Genomic DNA, 16,216 nt, shown 5'->3' with positions numbered 1-16,216 from the left:
CGTGAAGCACACTACAAGCAGACTGCGGCATATGTAGAACACAATTCAGTTGCTCCAGGATCTATGCAGGACTCAGACCAGCTTTAGTGGTCACCATATCAAGTCTTCTGGGGGAAGGGGAGGGGGTCAATGCACCCAATCAAGCTTGTGGACTGGCCCCATGCCACCAATCCAGCCAGATGAGTTTGACACCCTGATCTAGTCCAGTCCCCATCCCATACAAATCCTGGTCTAAACTACTACCAAAATTACAGTCAACCTGTCATGAGCATAGCACCATAACCTGTCACAGGTAAAGCAGGAGGACAATGGCACCCGCAAGTGTTGTTGAAATGCAAACTAGAGATCCAAGGAAGAGTGCCCCATACAATCCATGCCAATTTGACAATGGGGTAAAATTCCTTCCTGATCTATCCAGCCAGTTGTCCCCATTTTGATTATTCTTTCTGAGGTGCAGCACCTTGTATTTATCAGCACTGAAATTCATCCTGTTAGCTCCAGCCCAGCTTTCCAGTCTGACAAATCCCTGTGAATTGTGCTCCTGTCCTCCACTGCGTTTGCAATGCTTCTCCATTTTGTGTCATCCAGATATTTGCTCAAGAAGCTCTCTCTTCCAGCATCCAGATAATTAACTGAATAGCACTAGGCCCAGGACAGAACCCTGTGGGACTCCATTCAAACCCTCTTACCATTCTAACAAGGCTCTATGAATCTATCAGTACAGGCCTATAGTCCTATAGGGAAGTACTGGACCTGTCGCCCTTGCTCTGCTCTCTTCCTGTCCAGCGTCACACATTCTGAGGGCTTTGATGGGTCACTCTAACTCCCTTACTGAATGAAGGAAATTCTGCTGTGATCACATAGCCATGCCTGGCCTTCATCAGACATTAAAAAACCTTATACTTCTTAAATTTCCTCCTAAGGAGTTAGTTCAACAGTCAACATCATTATCAGCAAAAAGCTAAATCCCCAGCACTCAGTGTGCTTCACAAATGTTAAATGCAATGAAAAATGCAAGTATTACTTAAAATCACAGAACAAAATACTACAGTTAGCTTGATTTCCTCTCACCTCTCACTACAACTTATTATACAGTTTTATGTCAGCTTTTTTGAAGTTTCAAGAGGGGGAGCTAGTTAGCTGATAGATTTAAGTTGTTTCTAAAAACTTCTCTCCCAGTAACCCATAGCTTTAAGATTTTAGGTGAAGCAGAAGGAAATCAGAGTTCACAGCTACAAAGTCATCTCTGAGAATGCTTTTTATGGCATTTTTACTCCTGCCTTCCTCATAAACCTGACTATTCGAAGCTATCACATAGACACAGCATGAAAAATAATTATGTCTTGACTAGCAAAAACACACAAACAGAATTTTTAATCATGAAATTCTCACAAATGAGCTTGTGAAAACCTTGCGAATGAGTACAGTTAAGTCAGACATTTCGTCAAAACTGCAGGAATATAAGCTCACGTGCAGAATATCCATGTATCCCACTGATTAAAGTCCTTGCCCTAAAGACATCAAGTAGCAAAGGGTTACTTCATTGGAGCACCAGGAAAGTTAGGCTGCATGTATCTTTGTATGTGAGAAATCTTGTTTGTGGTTAAAAAGGTGAAATTTACACAATAGTGTTTAAGAAATTACTCTAGGATTAGGTGAAAAGCTGGACTGATTCTGTTTTAAATGGAACAGCAAGTAATTTTTCACAGCTCTTGCTCTCATTGAATTCTAGAACAAAGATCAAACCACCTTTGTGTGGTTTATCTGTTCATTCTCTATTCTTCCTTGATTATAAACTCCCCACCCACACACACACCTGTGTGCATGTCTGCCCTGGAGGTGTATGTAACAGTCATGACTCTGCTCCTCCCTAAGCAAACATTTGCTGAACTGTAGAGCAGTCTAAAAAGAAATTTTGTAACTCCAGTAAAAAATATCTTATGAAATGGTGCCAAAGGTTTCAGGTAAGATCATTGCTGCACTATGTAAATACAATATCTGCTATTTTATAGAATACTAAATAAAATGGCAATTTATTTGACAAAACCAACAGTTACTTCAGCAACTGGAGATATTTGGTGGGCTACAGCCATTGGGATTCTTTTGTACCATCTGGCTGTATCCAGTGAGGTAATACAAATTATTTCCACAAGCCCCGCTTCCCGCAAAACTCTCACCACAACAAATATGGCAAAATTGGAACTATTATATACCAAGCAATTTCCTATAGTACACATATGTGTCTCGTGCTCAAGATGCCTAAAATCAATCTGATTTTTCATTCTAAAGGTAAAGTGGATAAATTAGGTACCAGTACATGGTACCTGTTGCTAAATGCAGACTCAGCTCCCTGCTTTTTTCTTTTTGTTACCCTCTTCTATGTACCAAATAATTCTTAATGGAGAGCAGAACCTGTTAATCTGAAGCAAGCACCACATCACAGTACTATTGTAAATATCCCTCCGCTCTTCCATAGGTCAAATTTCTAGTCAATGGTTGAAAAGAGTAGGCATCACTTTAGGTGGTATTGATACTCACCAAGTTCCCAAACCATCTGTTAAAAGCCATACAATTTACAGGTTTTCTTTGAAGTAGATGAAATCTTGGTTCTACTGAAGTCAGTGGGATTTTCTCATTCAGGATATGCCTACTGTGATATTTAAAGGAAGCCTATACGATCCTTCTTAACCTGGCACACTCCTCCATGAGACCTAATGTACCATTTATGCCTTTTCATATACACCAAAGCCATCCACATTATAGTTCTTATTTCTGGAGTATAACACTAAGAAGTATCTCAAGTTCCCTTGTGAGCGCTACTAGGGATGAGTCTCTCACTCCTGCAGCCTTGTCTCTACTAAGGCAAGGAAAGCAGAAGTGGAGTGAAGAAGCACCAGAAGTCAACAACAGAAAATTATGGGATTGCTGCTAGTGGACTTCTGCTTCAGGCCTGCAATGTGAGGGTGAATTCCAGGAACATTTGAAAAAAGGAAGAAGTAGAAAGTCAACCTCAACTCGTAAGTTCAACAGAACTTCCAGGGTTAGGCTGGGGGTTGATTTCAGGAGACACAATTCATCCAGCTACTTCTTGACTCCAGTGTGAGTCATTGGGTTTTTCAGGGATTAGGACCATGCAAAATAGGAAAAGCCATCAAGTTTCAGGAGTTCCTGCTTCTATTATAAAACACTGCTGCATTTAGAGATTCGATACTTTGGAATGTAATTTGGAATGTTTTAAGAAAGATAGATATGCAGTTATCATGGTGTTGGTGTTGGGTAAATTAGACAAATGTAGATAAACTACTCAAATTAAGAAAGGAATCACTGAACCAACCTTCCACTGTAATTTGAGCTAATTCAGTTGTCTTTAACAACCATATATTTAAGCTATTCGATTTCATTAATATGCATTTAGGGTATTCTATTTAATATTTCAGAGATTTCATAGACATTAGGGCTGGAAGGGACCTCGGGAGATCATCGAGTCCAGCCCCCTGCCCAAAAGGCAGGAAGTCAGCTGAGGTCATAGGATCCCAGCAAGATAAGCATCCAATTTACTCTTGAAGGTGTTCAATGTAGGTGCTTGAACCACCTCCGCTGGCAGGCTGTTCCAGACCTTGGGGGCTCGAACAGTAAAGAAATTCTTCCTTATGTCCAGCCTGAAACGGTCTTGCAGGAGTTTGTGACCGTTCGACCTCGTCATCCCTTGGGGCGCTCTGGTGAACAAACGTTCCCCCAAATCCTGGTGGTCACCCTTCATAAACTTATAGGTGGCCATCAGATCACCCCTGAGCCTACGCTTTTCCAGGGTAAAGAGTCCCATGTCTCTCACCCTGTCATCGTAAGATCTGTTTTCCTGACCTCTGATCATGCACGTGGCTCTCCTCTGGACTCTCTCAAGCTTCTCCACATCCCTTTTGAATTGTGGAGCCCAAAACTGGATGCAGTACTCCAGCTGCAGCCTCACCAAGGCCGAGTACAAGGGGAGAATGACGTCCCGGGATTTGCTCGAGAAGCATCTATGGATGCACGCCAGCATTTTGGTCGCTTTACTAGCCGCAGCATTGCATTGGAGGCTCATGTTCATCTTGTGGTCAATGATGACCCCCAAGTCTTTTTCTTCTGTAGTGCTAACCAACGTAGCACTGCCGAGCCTATAAGGGTGCTGCAGGTTTTTCCTCCCAAGGTGGAGAACCTTGCATTTTTCGGTGTTAAACACCATCAGGTTCTTGTCTGCCCATTTGCTGAGCTTGTCCAGGTCAGCCTGGATCACCCACCTATCTTCTGGCGTGGATGCTTTGCCCCAAAGTTTGGTGTCATCGATGAACTTGGCCAGTCCACTCCTGACTTCCATGTCCACATCGTTAATGAAGATGTTGAACAGTATGGGTCCCAGGACAGAGCCTTGAGGGACCCCACTGGTCAAAGGGCACCACGATGAGTGAATGCCATCAATCACAACCCTCTGGGTCCGACCACGAAGCCAATTTCCCAGTCAGCGGATCGTGGTGGAGCCAAGGCCACAACTGGGCAGTTTGGCAAAGAGGTGATCATGGGATACCAGATCAAAAGCTTTTTTGAAGTCAAGATATATGACATCAATCTCTTCTCCCTTGTCCAGATGATAGGTCACCTGGTCATAGAAGGAAATGAGATTGGTCAAACAAGACCTACCCGCAACAAACCTGTGCTGGCTATCCCTTAGGATGTTAGCCTGGGCCAGTCCCTCAAGGATGGCCTCCTTAATAAACTTTTCTAAGATAATCCCCAGGATAGAAGTCGGGCTAATGGGCCTGTAGTTAGCCGGATCCACTCTCCTCCCTTTCTTGAAGATCGGCACCACATTGGCCTTCTTCCAGTCTTCGGGCACTACACCAGAGCGCCAGGAGTTTTCAAAGATCCGTGCCAGGGACTGGGCTATGACGCTCGCCAGCTCCTTGAGTACCCTGGGGTGCAGATTGTCAGGGCCAGCTGACTTGAAGGTATCCAGCTTCTCAAGGTGTTCCTTCACGAGGTCAGCATTGATGGAGGGTAGGGGATCCCCCTCACCCAGATTTCCCTGTCCCATAGCAGGCATGGGCATCCCGTGTGACTGATGAAAGACTGACGCAAAGTACCTATTTAATAGGTTGGCTTTTTCCTGGGCGTCAGTTGCCAGTTGCCCCATCGGGTTTAGCAGGGGTCCAATGTTGCCCTTGCTTTTCCTCCGGCTCCCCACATATCTGAAAAAGGACTTTTTGTTGTCCTTGATCCCTGAAGCTAGTTGGTGTTCAGTTGCAGCCTTGGCTTTCCTGGTTTGCTCCCTGCAGGACCGGACCAGCACGGAGTAATCCTCCTTGGAGGTGAATCCCGTCCTCCATCCTTTGTAGGCTTTCCTTTTAAGCCACAGGAGGTCCGCTAGGTCCCTGGAGAGCCAGGAGGGCTGCTGTGCCTTCTTGCTGCCTTTCCTCCGTGTTGGAATAGATTTAGCTTGTGCATTGAGGATCGCTTCCTTGAGGAGGAACCACTCTTCTTGAACTCCCATCACCCTGGGGTCATGGTCCCTGAGTACCTGACCGACTAGCCTCTTGAGTTTGTCAAAGCTGGCTTTTCTGAAGTCAAGGACTTCTGTGTTGCTGACTGACTTGCCAGCTTTACAGCGGATGGTGAAGGTGATCAGCTCGTGGTCGCCGTCACCCAGCTTCCCATCGATCACTAGGTTGCCGATTAGGTTGTCCCCCGTAGCCAGTACTAGGTCAAGCAGCGCTTTGCCTCTCGTTGGCCCATAGACTTCTTGAGTCAGGTAGAGGTCATCCACGCACGAGAGAAAGCTTTGCGACCGCTCAGATTTTGCTGAGTGATCTTCCCATGAGATGTCCGGGTAATTGAAGTCACCCATGACAACCAAGGTCCTGGAGCTAGCGGCCTCAGTCAATTCCCAGGCGAACTCCTGGTCAAGCTCAGGACTTTGAGTGGGAGGTCTGTAGTAGACTCGCACCATTGTGTCCCCTGTACTGTATTCCCCACGAATTTTATCCAGAGGGTCTCTAGCTGTCCATGCTGGTTGCCAACATCAGCTTGCAGGGACATGTAGCTTTCCTTGACATAGAGAGCTACACCCCCGCCCCTTTTGTCAACATGATCCCTCCTGTACAGGGTATAGCCCTCTATACCCGTGGTCCAGTAATGGGTGGAGTCCCACCAGGTCTCTGTTATCCCAATGACATCATATTTCTTTGCACTGAGCAGGAGGACGAGCTTGTCCTGCTTGTTGCCAGACTCCTGGCATTAGTGTACAGGCAGGCAAGTGTGCCCTTGGGGGCTCTTGCCTTGCCCACAGATTGTGCCAGGGCTGAGCCAGGGGTGGTGCCTTGGTCCGCTGGCTTTGCAAGGGTTGCTCCGTGGGCCAGCAGTGGCAGTAGTCCCCCCATCCCCCAGCGGGCTTAGTTTAAAGCCCGGTGGAGCAGGTCAGCCAGGCTGGCCGAGAAGAGCCTCCTCCCCAGGGGAGAGAGGTGGAGGTCATCTCTTCCCAGCAGCTCACTGCCTCTCTCGCCAAAGAGCGGGCGTGGTCATGGAAGCCAAAGCCTTCCTGATGACACCAGCTCCGCAGTCTTTGGTTCACTGCGTGGATCCTCCTCTCCCTCCTCAGCCCATAGCCGGAGACTGGGAGGATCGACGAAAACACCACCTGAGCTGCCAGATCCCTAAGCCCTGCTCCCAACTCCCTATAGCACCTCATGACCTGGCTGGGGGTGCTCTGAGCTGTGTCATTGGTGCCCACGCGAATAAGGAGCATGGGGTAGTGGTCTGTGGGCCGGAGGAGCTGTGGGATCCTCTCCGCAATGTCTCGGATGCGGGCCCCCGGGAAGCAGCAGACTTCCCAGGCTAAGGGATCGGGGCGGCAGATTGCCCCCTCAGTGCCCCGCAGGATGGAGTCTCCCACAACAAACACTTTTGCTTTGTCTTGGGGAAAGTGGGGGCGGTAGCTGTGGTTGAGCCTGGGTTGCCTGCAGGAGCTGGCAACTGAGTAGGCTCTGATGGGGCTTTAAGAGGTGTGAACCTGTTACTAAGCTCCGGTGAGGGAGGGGCCTTGGTGCAGCAAGCTTTCGGGCCCTTGACCACCTTGGTCCATGCCCCTGACTGAGCAGAGCAGGAGGTCCCAGAGTCCTCCTTAGTCCTGGAGGGAGACGGAGCTGTCCCCTGTGGCTCCTGGGGGAGAAGGGCCTGGCAGTTGGAGTCTATCTCCTGCTTGCAGTCCCTGATGGCACGCAGTCTCTGGACTGTGGCCTGGAGCTCCTCCAGCTGGTGCACCAGAGACCCCAGTAGGGAGCAGACCCCGCAAGGGCAGGTGGCCATGCTCCCAGGCCCCAGAGCCTGAAAAAGGGACAGGCAGCCCCCGCAGCCAAGAGCCAGGGGCTCCGTCTGCGTGGAGCCCGGAACCATGGGCTCCGTCTGGGTGGCTGTCTCTGAGGTGCCCAATGGGGGCGCCGCAGAGCCCAAGGGGACCCTCGGGGTGCGGCGCGTGCCCATGCGTGTCATGCCTCTGGTAGGCTGGCTACGGTTGGGGCTGGCTATGGCTGCGGGGGTCGCAGGCAGGGTCTCGTGCCCTCCCGCGCCCTCCCCCGTGCGAACTCTGCGCTAACTCGAGCACCTGTTTGTGCAGCCTGTTCACACGGCTCCGGTCGCGTGGCTCCCTGGAGGCTGGGCCAAGTAGGGGCCTGGGCGGGGGCTTGACCCGGCCCGGCACCAGGCAGTGGCCTCCTCCCAGCAAGCGAGGAGTTAACCCCTTCCCACCACGATCAGACAATATGGTCTAATCTTGTTATTAGAGGTCCAGTGGAGGTGCATATTTATCTGTTTAAATTATTTAAAATGTTCTACTTCAAAAATAAGCATATAAATATTGTTTATTACATTGCAGGAGCTGTGGCTCTTTGAGACGTGGTAAAAATGGATCCCATTCTTGGTGTATGTGTTCCTCACATGAACAAGATGAGATTATTTTGGCCACTAATGTTTATAAAAGTTCCTCAGTAACAAAGGTCATGAAGGGAAGAACCAATCAACTGTCATTCAGTTACTTCACCAAGACAAGCTCCTGGAGGAGAAGGATTCACTGGTAGTGGGAAAGATGAGTGGGCTGTGGAAACCACGTGGATAACACATTTTGGAGAACCACAGTTACTATAAGTAATTTTTCCTTTGTCTTTCAATTATTATCCACACACATTCCACTTTTGGATCTCATTTCTGATATTAGGAGTTCTGTTAAACAGGCAGATCATGTGTCACCATAGATATGCTGTTATAATTGCTAAACCCTTGATGAATATTCTTGAGGCTGAGAAAGACTGTTATCTCAAACCAGTAATGAGGTGCTCCTACAGGAATCTGGGATCTTTGATGTGGGCTGCAAGAAGAGCTTTGTGGAAATGTATGTTTTGCAAGTCAAGAATCACAAACCACTCTTGATGAGCATCTGATAAAGAAATTAAGGAAGGATAGAGTCACCATTCTGACTTCAGAATAGTAGAAGGTCCAAAACTCTTTCCTTTTTGGGAGAATAAAATTAAGAAAAAACTAATAGGAAAAACTCCCCCTGCTCCTATTCTCAAAAAAATAGAAGCGTTGAGTTGGGAGGAACCTCAACAGATCATCTAGTTAATCCACTACTCGAAGGTAGGATAATCCCTATCTAACCCATCCTATACAAGTGCTTGCCTAACCAAATCTTTAAAAACTCTGGGAATGACCCACACATACAATGATGAGGCAAAATGTCTAAAACATTAAACTATCCTTTTAGTTGCCATAGATGGGGGGAGGGAGGGAGAAGAGGGCATGAGGAAATTATCTATGTCCTGCTACTACAGGACATAGTAATTCGTCAATATACACTCAAGAGATTGAAGGAAGAGGACTGTGCTGTCTCCAGCTTCCTCTTCCCTGCTCTTCCTCTCCCAAATCATGATCAAAAAACTCCCCAAAAAACCTACAGCCCATACTAATCTGATTGTGGGGTAAAACTCTGTCCTGATCTCAAAAGTGTAAGCAGTCTAACCCTAAGGTGTACTAGCCGGGAACATCTAGGTTTTAAGTCCTATTAATGGCACCTCCATTCCTGATTCTAGTTGTGGAATGGAATCTACTTCTTGCTTTAAAAATATTTCATGAGAATGGTCCCCAGAAAGGAAAAATGAGGGAAAGAAATGAGAAAAATGTCCTGAAGCTTTGTTCAGAATCCACAGAACTCCTCTCGTATGAGGCAATCGCAGTCCATCCTCTCAAAAATTAAAGAGGTAAACTCTAAAGGAGCAGTGTGTAAAAAGGAAAAGATTCTTAGAGGATTCTGTCTTGACACTGGCTCTTTGAAATTCCAGATTAGAAAGCAGCAGATGAAGAGGTAGAGGGTTATGTCTGGAGGAATCTTTTTCTTCCTTAGAAGCTTTGAAGTCCTTTGAAGCTGCAGTCCTTCTGCCAACATCAGGCCTGCATCCTTCTCACCACTGGACAAGACAGGTAAATCCAAGGAATACAGAGCCCTTTAAGAAGCTGTGCATCTCATCTGTCTCACTGATGGGAGTTAGGCCATTCCATAGTCATTACTTTTTTCTGACGCATTTGGTACTGGTGACCTGCAGAGAGAAAGAAAGTAAAATGGTAGATGGATCACTATCTGGACATCTGATCCACAGTGCAATTCTCAAGTTCTTACTCAAGAATACATCCACTGGGGTTAAATATAAATCATATTAACCTTTTATCATTGTATTATTGTTTGTGTGATAAAAATATGTAAACTGTCTGTAGCATTTAAGTCTCTCTGACTGTATCTTTATTTCTCAATGTGAAGATATTTCAGTAGCATTTTGTACCGTTTTCTTTTTTTCCCATTTAGGTTCTGTGGCTCTTACAATTATATCAGAGTGAGGCCATCAGCTGAACAGCAGTAAGCTTGCTAACTAAAACCCACAAGCTTTATAGGACTTGTTTACCAGACTCGTGAATTCTGGCAAAAAGGCAGCTGTAGATTTTCGATTAAATTATCAGAATTGCACAAAGCCTTAATACCTGACCTGAACTCCAAGTTAGCAGGAAAATTACCATGTTCTGTTTTAATTACTTACCTCTCAGCTATTAGTACAATCAGGTAAGAGTAATTGCCCAAAATTCCTATGGGCCTTATTCCCTCCTTCTGTGGTAAAACTTTCACAAACAGGTTCAAAGTTTTCCCCCTTTCATTATATGATAGATAGGATTTGCCTACTCAAAGAAAAAGCCATGAGGCCTATCTAGAAAACCTTATAGATCTCCAGTTCTTGACACAGATCCCAGGAAATTATAAAGAACCAATACCTCTGGCACAGATCTGTGCCCCTGGCAGCCTCCTCCTGCTCCCTGGATCTGTCCCTGAGAGGGACTCTCTGGGCCACGGTCCTGGGGATCTTCCCATATAAAGGAAACACTAATCTGGAAATGGCTCTATATGTCTCAGGCATATTTTCTTTTCTTTATATTCTACATAGGTCCAGAGCAGGCATGATACTTGCCTTTGCCTATTCCCATACCTCTTCTTCTCCTATCTAGTTACCATACCAAGCCATCCCTTGACCTACAAGTAGGTCATTGAGGCTCCGAGGGACTGGTTATTGAAGAAGCATACTAGTTCATTTTCATGTTGAGATCCTCCCTAGTGGGAACATAGTACCTCTCTGTGTTATATTTATGATTCAAACTTGGTGACCTGGAAGAGCTAAGTGGAAAAGCAAGCCCTTGAATATACACCAGGCAATGCTGACATGGCTCTAACAGCCCTGAAAAGCAGTCATAAAATAACTTTTGTACACAAGAGTTTTAAAGGCAACTGGCAGTGCCTCCAAAATCATATTCTCAGGTACTGTACTAAAATTTCCAACTGCTTGGGTGGCATTGCTTTAATTGCCAGCTGGCATTAGAACTACATACACAAAATGTGTCTTATGATTGCCTGTCAGTGATGTCATAGCTATGTCAATAATGCCCAGTAAATACACAAGGTCTGACTTTTATCCTTATTCCTTTATAATTTCCATTATATAATAGCCAATAGAATCTCCAGGCCTTGCATTTCTAAGGGAATTAATGAACTTCTTGAGCAGCTAAAGTCAATCGGCTCCTGGCTTCATGCCCCGCAACACTCTGAGTCCTTTCATCCTCTGATAGGTGGAAACAGCTTCCACCCAAATTGCGCAGGTTGTTGTGTCTGTTGCCTAATTAAAGTTCAAGCTAAATGCCCTAAGTTAAATCCCCTTAGAGCAGCTCTACATTCAAGGAAATATTACAGAAAAGTAAAGCAAGGATTTTCCCCCTCTGAGTTTCCAATAAGGAAAATAGGAAATGTCCTTGAGAAAGTTAGTTTGTTGGAATCTTCGCATTTAAAATTTTAAGTGACCTCACTGTGACAAAAACCCACTTATTTTCATCAGTGAAGTGTGGGATTAAAACAGTCATGTTCACAATGCCTCCTTACAGACAGTATAACACAGACTAGAATCTGGAAAGGCAATAATAAAACCCCAGAATGAAATAATGCACTCACTAAATGAAGTGTTGAATGACTCTCTATGGTAGCAGAAAGCAACATATTCCGTTTCTTTTACTGCCAAAAATATGTACATAAAAGCAATGGGACTGGCATGCTGCTTCAGCACAGTTAAGGGGAAAAGATCTGTAATCCCTTCATTGTCAAGATTACCTTTTGTCCTGCGTCTCACGGCTTCAGGTAGAATCAGGAAGTGTTGTAGGTTCCCATACCAATACCATGGTGAGCTTATGGGGGTGAGAGGTTCAAGCTTGAAATTCACTCTGACTTACTTTTTAGGATGTAGAAAATCCCGTTGTCACTGGCAGCAACTGTAAAGCAGAGGAAAACATGAAGCATCATAACACCACAGGTCTTTCAGAAGCAGACTGAATGTATTATAATGCAAAAAGGCAGCTGGGAAATGTATTAACCATTATATCAGAAAACTGAGAATGCCAATTTTGGAAGGGGAGGGGTTGTTTGTTGGGTTGGGGGCTGATTGTTGTTTTGGGGTTTTTTTACAGAAAAGAAAGTTTGAAGCTAAGTGCTCACTGGCCGAATCTTTAGGAGGAATTAGCAGTGCTGTTCCACACGTTGAGAGATTTTGTTTATTTCCCTCCCAAACTCCTTCAAGCTCCTAAGAAATATAAAACTAGAGAATGCATGTATTTTAGATATGGTAATTCATTTCCACTGTGGAGCACTGGGCCAAGTAAGTAAGTACTAATACTGAAATAGATTCTTCTGCATTGTATGGTGTCTATTAAGTATGCTCCTTTTCCTATGTGGTCAATTTTCTAGTTCTGTAATTGGGATGATCTTTTATACTCTTTGTGGTTTATGTAGGTATTTAATGACCAGAATCTTGCTTTTAGTGTGCTAAAGCTTTACATTCTGCTATTAGCGGAAGCAGCTGCCATTTTGTGAGGCAGAAGTGAAGACAGCATGCATCCCCCTGTCTCAGGGAAATGTTATGTTAGTTCATTAAGAACATAAGCATTGCCATTAATTGGGTCAGACCATGGGTCCATGTTGCCCAGTATCCTGTGTCACATACTGGCAGAGGGTGGACGCTGAACAGGAGAGTGAACAGGGTATGAAGAGGGCAGGTTTCCTGTTCCTCTCTCATGTGCAGCCTTCAGGATTTAAGGTCTAGGATCTTGCTTCTCAGTTTTTAGTTTCTCTCAAAAATAAAAGTAATTGAGAGGGAAAGTATATGGTTGCTTTTAGCTTATAAGAAAAAAGAACATTTTCCAGAACTATACTTTCAGGGCTTGATTCAGCAAGCACCTACAGCTAAACACCATCGCGCCCTTTACTCCAGGGAATATTACTACCTTCAATGTATCCATGCATGGTAATAAGCTCAATACCAGTGGTGGCCAACTTTTGGGCAGGTGTGCCACAGGTTAAGCCCTACCCCCTTCCCAAGTATCCCCACCCTCCAGAAGCTGATGGAGTCTGTACCCCGGCATGCCAGAATGGCAGTGGGGAGGCTGGCTGCATGGAGTACATGCCACTGAAGGAGGTGTCATCACCAAGAGTCAGGTTAATCCTCCTCTGGCTCCATGACTGTTGCAGTTTTGTATGAGGAAGTAGAATCCGAAGTCCTGAATTCAGGCATGGCTGTGGGACCTGGGAGTGTTGAACCTGGCTCTTGGCAGTGGCAGACACATGCACCTTCTTGTCCCTGCAGCACTCTGTCCCAGCTCCGTGCCATATAGCTGCAGACTTGTGCCCCACTCCACCCATCCTTCCGCCTACATTTCTGAACCTCTGTTTACTGAGCACACGGGGCTCAGACACCACCCACAGAAGCTGCTCACTCCATTTGTGGCAGGCATGCTGTAAGCTGGCCGCCTTGCTCTATACCAAGTAGCAAAAGCACATAGGAGTTCAGATTTCAGTAGTCTAATGTACATCTTTGGGGATAATGGCGTCTGGTCAATCACAGTATAACAAATGTTCATTTATTTATTCTAGAATAAGCTAATTTAAGGTAATGAGAGTATATCTTCCTTTTGTTTAGCTCAACTTAATATATTCCACACATTTCTCTGACAGGTAGAATGCAATGCTGTAGGATGACAGCCGTTAACTTACAAAAGAAACTTGTGATTGTAAGAATCACAAGCACTTGCAGCAAAAATAGACTTGCTTTTCTAGCATTGCTAACATATTGTTCTGCTCATGCCCAGGCCTCTCCTTGAGATCTTTACCAGTGACATACAACCTGGAACGTATATGATGAATATTAAGATACACTGGTGAGTTTTTAACATTGTTGTTGCTCTCTGCTGAGTGTTGGGTTTTTTTGGTATGCTGCTGTCTTACCTGACACTTTACATTTCTGAGCAGATGTGGCATAACAATCACAGAGATATAATGACCTACCTGGTATGTTGACAAGCACATGAGAAAATATATCCATAAGCAAGTATGATAAACTTATTCTGCATACTAGGTAAACACGGGTATTTTTTTCAGGCTAATAAAAAAAGATGATTCCAATTTTATTGTAAACTACACCTGGACAGAAAAAAAATCTGATAAAGTTTTTTTCATCACAATTTACTAGTTTTCCAAAATTGAAATGTTTCATGGAAATGATTCAAAATGAATCTATTTGCCAGGCAGGTTTCAAACTCTACCTGAAACCTTCCTGATTTCCTGCCAAATTGCAGGCCCAGATCTTCCACAGACCATCTGGTGAGCTGTTGAGGAGCCCAGGCTTCCACAGATGATGGGGCTTATTACACATTAATTGTAGGTGGCTCCTGGAGATCTTAACCCCCAGATTGTTCATACATTAAAGCCTGAAATTAGTTTCAAGCACACCTGAGGCTGCTTAAAGTTACACCATTCCAAGGTAGGTTTATTTCTGATCTGTTTTACCCAGATTGTGTTCAGTCAGTGTGTGGCCCCTCCCTACAGATGAACTGCCAACTTGCAGTCCTCCAATAGCCCAGGATTCAGTGTCTCCTACTCTACCCTACTGTTCTGTGTCGACAAACTTTCTACTCCCTGAACTCTACTGCCCAGGGGGCAGCTTGAACACCAAGCCAACTCCCCCTCCTGCCCTTGGGGATGTGACCTTCCCACCCCTCAGGGGTGGAATCCCATACAACAATTTGCAGATCATATGCCAGCTAGCCAGGTCACAGAGTGCAGACAGGTCCAGGACTGGGGATAAGGAGTAAGGATAGGGAACACGGTAGAGGGCCAGACTGGGTCCCCATAAGCTGGGGTTTCCTTCCTGAGGCAGGGGCACTAGCTCCCCCAAATGCACCTTCTCTCACTACTCCCACCTCTCAGCCACTCCAGGAAGCAAGACCAGCATCCCCCACATCCCACCCCCAAATCCCAAATTATTAAAACTTGAGACCTTCTTTAATTTCACCAGTCCCATGGGACACCCCTGCCCATTATGGACAGGGAGGCCCAGGTGAGGGAGATTCCTTGCCCTCCATCAAAGCTGACCTTGTGAAGGAACACCTTGATAGCCTGGACACCTTCAAGTCAGCTGGCCCTGATAGTTTACTCCCCAGGGTACTCAAGAAGCTGGCAAGCATCATAGCTCAGCCCCTGGCATGGATCTTTGAGAACTCCCGGAGCTCTGGTGAAGTCCCTGAAGACTGGGAAAAGGCCAGTGTGGTGCCTATCTTCAAGAAAGGGAGGAAAGTAGATCCAGCAAACTACAGGCCTATCAGCTTGACCTCTATCCCAGGGAAGGTCTTAGAAAAGATTATCAAAGGGGCCATCCTTAATGGACTGGCTGATAGCAACATCCTAAGGGATAGCCAGCATGGGTTTGCTGTGGGTAGGTCTTGCTTGACCAATCTCATTTCCCTTTACGACCAGGTGACCTATCACCTTGACAAGTGGGAACATATTGACGTTGTATATCTTGCCTTTAAAAAAGTCTTCGATCTGGTATCCCATGGTCATCTCTTGGCAAAACTGGCTAACTATGGCCTCGGGTCCACCACGACCCACTGGCTGGGGAATTGGCTCCATGGTCAGACCCAGAGGGTGGTGGTTGATGGAAGTCAATTGTCGTGGTGCCCTGTGACCAGTGGGGTCCCTCAATGCTCTGTCCTTGGACCTATTCTGTTCAACATCTTTATTAACGATGTAGACACTGGTATTAGTAGCGGACTGGCCAAGTTCGCCGATGATACCAAACTTTGGGGTAAAGTGTCTACACCTGAGAACAGGAGGGTGATCCTGGCAGACCTTGACAGGCTCATGAAATGGGAGAACGAGAACCTGATGGTGTTTAACACCGAAAAAAGCAAGGTTCTCCAACTTGGGAGGAAAAACCTGCAGCATCCTTATAGGCTCGGCTGTGCTACGCTGACTAGCACTCTGGATGAAAGGGACTTTGGGGTCATATTTGACCACAAGATGAACATGAGCCTTCAAAGTGATGCTGCTATTAGTAAAGTGAGTAAAACACTGGCTTGCATCCACAGATGCTTCTCAAGCAAATCCGAGGATATCATTCTCCCGTTGTACTCGGCCTTGGTGAGGCCACACCTCGAGTACTGTGTCCAGTTTTGGCCTCCACAATTCAAAAAGGATGCAGAGAAGCTTGAGAGAGTGCAGAGGAGAGACACGCACATGATCAGAGGTCAGGAAAACAGACCTTATGATAAGAGGCTGAGAGCTATG

General features: G+C 45.7%; 1 long non-coding RNA gene across 1 annotated transcript in view; it reads right to left on the bottom strand.

The window, feature by feature from the left end:
• Positions 1 to 6,190: 6,190 nt before the first annotated feature.
• Positions 6,191 to 16,216, bottom strand: part of LOC149872674 (uncharacterized) — a 339,877-nt gene continuing 329,851 nt past the window's right edge. Inside the window, exons 3-4 of the long non-coding RNA XR_016440235.1 lie at positions 11,714 to 11,871; positions 6,191 to 9,614 (exon numbers count right to left, since the gene is read on the bottom strand). This is a non-coding gene — a long non-coding RNA (uncharacterized LOC149872674). The remainder of the gene's footprint in view (positions 9,615 to 11,713; positions 11,872 to 16,216) is intronic.

Source organism: Crocodylus siamensis, chromosome 1 (assembly GCF_052110815.1).
Source record: "Crocodylus siamensis isolate JL-2025a chromosome 1, ASM5211081v1, whole genome shotgun sequence".
In the NCBI taxonomy this organism is placed as follows: domain Eukaryota; kingdom Metazoa; phylum Chordata; order Crocodylia; family Crocodylidae; genus Crocodylus; species Crocodylus siamensis.
The sequence above is the reverse complement of the archived record's forward strand: the minus strand, read 5'-3'. Positions and strand labels throughout refer to the sequence as shown.